Raw genomic sequence first — 7330 nt, 5'->3', positions numbered from 1 at the left:
CTGTTACAATACGGTTGGCCATGTTGGTGCCTTCGAACATGTGACCGTGCCCAACTTCGCGATATGATCATTAAAGCGTTCATTGAAATAGTTAAGCCTTTATTGAATATTTATTTTTCATTTCTTCTTTACACAGTTGCATGTATCTTCTACTTATAAATATATAGACGGATATTTATTCTCACTTCAAAGAAATATAATTGAAAAGTCTATGATTGGAATAAAGATGCACCTAATTTACAATATCAGATTCTATAAAAAACAAAAAATATATAATATATTTAAGTATTCAGTTAGAGAACTACCAATTTCTATTTTCAAATGTAAGAGAACTAGACTGAAGTAACTAGGTAAATAATGATATTAGGGTTGTGTTTAATTTTAATTGTTTAAAAAAATAGACAAACAACGAGATCACTGCTCCCGTAACAATCCAAATATTTAAAGTGAACAATAATATAATAAAAAGGTACTTACAGATAAATATTGAAGTGGTCCGTAAAGAAAAAACCACAGCAACTGGCCGAATGTACGGCGAGTTATTCCATCCGGTATCAGCTGATGATAAGGAAGATGAACTATCTCGTGATCTGTCCGTGTAGTTGGTAGCACTGACTCCCGCGCAGCCTCCGCTCCGCGACCTCGACGTCAACTTGGGCCTACTCATCACTATGTAAACAATATATGCATATACGTAAACGTACATTGGTATTCGAGCGTTCCGCACATGTGGTTGTCTGCACCGACGTACCTATATATTATTTTTACGCCACTTTGCGCACAATGTATACCATTATCTTTGTTATAGGCACTCTATAAAACAAGTAGATTCTTTGCTATTGTTTTATTAAAATGATTGATTTATTTTTCTATTTTGTGGCCGTCAGAATAAATTCTCAATTTACCGATTCAATACTAAAATATATCTTTACTAGCTGTCCCGGCAAACGTTGTTTTGCCTTAAAATAAAAATAAAAGTTAGGGGTGGACTACTCCTAACATTTAACATACATATAATATAATATTTAAAAACTAATACAATCATATTGTCTGTGTGATCACGGGGATGAAAATAGATGTTGGCCGATTCCCAGACCTACTCAAATGCAATGTCCTGCTCAAAATTTCATGAGAATCGGTCACCACGCGAAGCCATCATCGTCGCGGTTCCCAGTGGCAGCACACGTAGGGTCAATGTTCAGTGCCGTTTTTGGCAAAAACTTTGTGACACGAGAATTGACACCACGTCTGGTGACGTCAACGCCGAAACCGCTTCGAAGCATCGCGGCAGCCCCACGGCGCGTGTTGATGGAGCGAAAACTGTGACACGAGAATTTCTCGACGCTGTGGTTGCACCGAGGATTTTGTTAGCGCTGCTTCCACATCAGCGGTATCGGCGCTGGGCGAGCACGCACACCACGTCTGGTGACGTCAGTGTCGACGCCGAAAACGCATCGCGGCATATATATAAGATTGATTATACCTAGTCAATATCCACACATACTACATTTAGCATAGGTAATCGACAGTTACATATTTGGTACAGCTACATACTACACGCTACCAAAAATTTACTGCTTCGGCAATTTTTGTTGCTTGATTGCTAGCTATTCCACATAATATGACTGTCTACCAATTACTATTTTGAGCACAGCAATTAATACAAATGATGATTCACTGCATTTTTAAATAGTAACCGAATGAAACAATGGTGCATTGATTATTGTCTTTGACGCAAAAACGCTTATAGCCAATACAAAAAGCTAGTGTGCACAGGTTCTAAATACGTACATGGTTGCAAATTTTACAGTCACCTATCCATTTGTTATCTGTAAATAGGTAATAACATTATAATAATTACTGGGGAAGCGAGAATAAAAGTTTTAAATGCTACGACTATAAAATATAGTGTATATAGTATGTACCTATAGTATGTCAAAGTTACGTAAAAATTGTATAATTGAATCAACCAGATAAATAACAGGAATTAATATTCACAGGAAATAACATCTGTAACACAAGGATTCCCTATATTACGGCCTATAAATTAATGATATTGTGCAAAAAATTAAAAAGTATATTATTATATTGCAATACAATGAGAGTCGTGCCGTATCAACATTTAAAGAGCATGATGGAAGATCGTGGAAAGTGGCAAGAGCTCCACCGACAAGAGGGTAGCTCTTAGATTACGAATGAATGAGTGGAATATAGTGAAGTGTTTTTCCTTAGTCCAGCTTCAGTGACTCCCCTCGCCTATCCCCCGTCTGCCCATTCAACAGTTAAAATTTTGTGTTTTAATACTAATATTTCAATGTGACTTCCCCTCTTCCCCAGGGATGGAATTATCCTGGACTTCGTTTCATTATAGGAATTTTGTGAATCATCTTACCCCTTTACACAATGTCACACTTTGGGAACCAACCACCCCTAAACATATGAAGTAACTTATGGGCGGCCCCTAAAATGTCACAATGTAGACCGAAGAACATGGAAGACTTCTTTTATCTGTGACGTAGACAGTAGGTATGTTTTCCATTTTATTACTTCAAGATAAACCACACATTGCTATAATATACTCCTAGGAGACTAATAATACTAAGTGATATTTTTAGAGCCACGATCAATCATCTGTGACATCTTATAACTAATTTTATCATGGAACATATTCTAAAAGTTTAAACAACGCAGGTTACTTTAACAATTTAGTCTGGTTTTTGCTTGTACATGTTATTGCAATTATAATTAAGAAGGGAGTGTACACGTAAAAATTTTATATTTAATATTATAACGCGAAAGTGTCTTTGTAAATATGAATGGATGTTTGTTACTCTTTCACTCAAAAACTACTGAACTGATGTTCATGAAACTTTACAGTAATATAGCTTATACATTAGAATAACATATAGGCATCCTTTTTAGTAATTGGTTTTATCAGATAATTAGATGAATAGGTATTTTTAAGGATAGGTGGCTAAAAGGTGTTTCACTTACAGTGTCATGTGAAACTATCATAAATGAATAATAAAAGTGTAATGTTAAATCTTTTCATAAATCCATATTTATTTTTATAAACAAACAACAAATATTATGTAACTTTAACAACTTTTAGACAGCTTCAGACAGTTGTTATTATGTACCGTAGTTACTATGTACCTAACTTAGAAACTATTATATAACAAACAAAATCTTCAGTGATAAGTTATCTATTATAAGGTTTATAACAATCCAGTATCTACATTTTATTAGTGGTTGACAATGGAATGATGCACCTGCGCTAACGTGTTGCTCCAGCAGTGCATCAGTAGAGAATGGAGCAGATAAAGTATTTTGTTTTTTTTTTATACTACGATAGTGGAAAAAACCATACGGCCCATCTGAGGGTAAACGGTTACTGTATCCTATGGACTACTGAAACACCAGAGGTGTCATGCAATGAATATCTATAGTCACATCAAATAGTTCACTGTGGTGAATTCACCAGGAATTATCAAAATGGTTTTCATAGGCGACCTCATGGAATCAATCTAATATTGCTAATGTCATATAGAGCCAATAATAATTAAACCATATTAGTAAGAATTCCCCCTCCTTCCCCCAATCCTATACATTTATTCTAGACCATTTATGATTGTTAATAATAAACTAATATAAGAGAATATATATTTTGTATGTTTGTTTGTAATGGATAAACTTAAAAAGTAGTTGGCCAATTTAATAAAACTAGTGTTCACCCAAGAGAAATTCGACCATAATTATTGTTATTCGACGATAAAACCTGAAATCATAATTATAAGACTATTAATATATATATTAATATGACAATTAATATTAGTAACAAACAATATTAATCTATTCTCAGTTTTACCACATATTTTAATAATAAATATGAGTATCTACATATGAGTTTGCATCGTGTCATTGACTAATGATATTTTTCTATTATTAAGTATATTTTTTATTAATAATTAAAAAAATAATATTAGCATTCTTTACTTGTCTATAAACTATAAGGGTGCGAAATTTCATTTACCTCGTTTGCGCAATTAAACTAAACAAATATAAGTATCTACATACATAAATTAATACACAAACTTTGTACCAGCTTCGAGGTACAAAGTTTGTGCTTCATATATTAATTTATTTACCAATAAAAAGCTAGTATTTCACAAGTAACATGTGTTGTATTCAGTATTAGAATATGTAATTAGACCAATACAAGGCTGGGGCCTAATATTTAGCCCCGGCGCTGTACCGCTAATATTTACGACCTGAGCGCACTCGGTATTTATTGTTCTAGAATTATATTGCGAATTCCCGTTCAATTCAAACGAGGGTCGAAATTACGACAACCTGGACCGAATTCGGTCGACCGGTTCGATCTCCTAACCGGTAGGAGTTGGCCTACAGCAGCTCCGTAGGTCCTTTCGTGGGTTTGCACTATACACCTCGCACCCTGAGATTGCAGAACACAACAACTATAATCTATAAATGCAATGACTATACACTATTGATTAAAATAGTTTGTCCTAACTATCAAAACTATTAATCTAAAAAACTGAAAGAAGTTTATTATATTACACAAGCATCCAATTAGAAATCATTCTTGGCACCAATGACACTTCGAGAGCAAAACGTGGTCGACAGTTAGGTATAAAGTTTATTCTGGTAAGCAGAGTATGGATCTTTAAAGAGACAATTTTATAGACGATATCATTATATAGTATAAAATAAAGTCGCTGTCGTTGTCTGATAGAGTGGTTCTAAAGGAAGGATTATGTAGATATAGACCCGTGTGATTGCAATTAGCTAGTTTATGATAATGGAATGGTTACGTTATATATATCCAGTGGAGGATTTGAAGAGGACGAAGCAGACTTCGTATTCTTCAGTCAACCCATTCTTCACTAATTAACGATGGAATTCCAAAGGGACTTAAGGACTTTCTCAGTACTAACAATCCCCTCCCCCCAAAGTAATCTAATTTTGGGACCTAAACATTATTTAAGAATATCATAACAGAAGATTTTTTTAAAATTGTTTTTTAATTTATTTTTAGCACTGAGTAAAAAAATATACTCCAATCTGTAATATATGACTAAACCCATACATCTAATAAAAATAGGTTTCACATAGTACTATTATTTACATAACAGACTTACTACAATATAACATACGACATGTAGTGTATGTAGAGAGAGTTTAAGAAAAAGAGAAAATAATACAGAACACATAGCTAGTAATAAAAATATTGACGTGCATAGACAAGTGGCAAAACACGACTTTGATAAAATAAAAATATGGGTACAGTTATACAAAAATAGACAAAGACAACGACTAGTAAATTTTTAATTGACAGTAGTCATTTTGAAGGCTACTCTCGCCTCAAATTTTTTTAGAATATGTTCTTATCTTTCTATATAAATTCGAGTATCGTGCAACATTACTATAATTAATAAAATTAAATAATAAAAAAAGTGGGTTTCATTTTTATATCGATATGTACGAAACACTAACCACTGTAAATTAAGTACATTCTCGTTGACCTACTATTGCATGTTCCTTTGTACATAGTAACTACAAAAGAAGGTTACTTTTTCTTTGGTAATATATCTTGTAGCTGAATCTTAACTAAAGATAAAGAAGAAAATTTAATTATTTTCTTAAATAGATTTTAGACAACCTACACTAGGTTTGATCTTAGGTCGCTCTAAAATTATCTATAGCAACGCATCATATATATTATATACTTGACATAATATTCAGGGACGGACTAAGGCCTATGCAATTAAGGCGCGTACCTAGGGCACGTAATTTTTTTGAAACTATCAACCGTCATGTCATTATTGAAAAACTGTCCCGGAATTATATTTAGCCTAGCTTTACCTTATATCCGCCACTGATAATATTGTAACTTTTAGTAATCATTGTCAATTTTCCTACCCTTGGACCTAATTGAATAATATTTATAAGTCACATGTTCATATAAGTTTCTGTTGTTGTGCTGTACATGAGCATAAGTTTATTTTCCAAGTATATACAACAACAGAATACAATTTTCTAGTGCAAATATACATAAATAAATGATATCTCTTAGATAATGCATTTAAGTAACTTGTTCTATAAAGACTATTAGTCACATAAGATCACAACATAGTGGAACATATTTCTAACTACGTACATGGCAATTAAATTGCTTTTATATACTACTTAACGTAATCGTGTTGATGAGATTAAAGTGGTCATAACTATATAAGCGCTCTAACTTTTGACGTCATAATTTTTTTTAGTTTGACTATATTATTTTAATGTCACACGTTTGTCTAATATTTGATGATGACGAACTTATTCAAATTACATACTTCTTTGTACACGTTGTAACAGAATTAACTCAATACTTGACAGCTTCGTCCGGTGAAGCTTTAAAGGCCAGCTGTAGAACAGCATTAGAGTAGTCCGAAAAAAAAACTTGGCAGTTACTATATTGATATCAGCTTTTAGCTTATCAATTTAACTTTGTTTTTGTTCACTTTAGATACCGCTGGTGCATAAATTGATAGATTTCTAAAAATCAATCGTATTTACAACACCATAAAATTTTTAATCATTCAGATTTTGTTGTTTTCATGATACTGATAAAAAATGTAGGTATTGTAAATTATTTGGACTTAAATTTACAACAATTTCTAGTTAAAAAATATTTTTGTTTAAAAATTATTAAAATTAATTCTCTTATTTGGTCTATATACGGTATTTGAATTAATTCTGTTGCATGATGTAGGTATTTATTTTACATATACTTCTACAATTGTCATTTCATGTTCATGTTCCGTTTGCAATTTTTATATTAATTCAATGTTTACATATAGAAACAATATATATTACATAATAACTAAATTCATGTATATAATACAGAATTATAAATTTCACATTCTTTTCAACAATTAAATGAAAAATTTTATTTATTATATCGACAATTTTGAATATATAACTTATGTCCCTAAAAATAGTGGCTGTCACCAGACAATATACTGGACACACCTTTAACAGTATTCTGAACGTCTCGACGAACATGTAAAGCTTATTTTCCTGGTACAAACGGAAAATATTCATCGATAACGCAGCACTTTCATTTTTGAAAACGCCCTTTGTAAAAGTGCCATCAAATAATTAAATTGCACAAATTCCATTTTTATGAGAGGATATATTTTTTATATTCGGCATAAATCAGTCATTCCATTATACTCTCAATTTTACGTTAATCACAGCTAATTCTGTGAAAATCCTGTAGTAGTAAAGTATTAGGTTAAGGCCATCATCCCGTAGGCCT

This window comes from Achroia grisella, unplaced genomic scaffold (assembly GCF_030625045.1).
Source record: "Achroia grisella isolate CSIRO2021 unplaced genomic scaffold, CSIRO_AGI_Agris_v1 utg770, whole genome shotgun sequence".
Lineage (NCBI taxonomy): Eukaryota > Metazoa > Arthropoda > Insecta > Lepidoptera > Pyralidae > Achroia > Achroia grisella.
The sequence above is the reverse complement of the archived record's forward strand: the minus strand, read 5'-3'. Positions refer to the sequence as shown.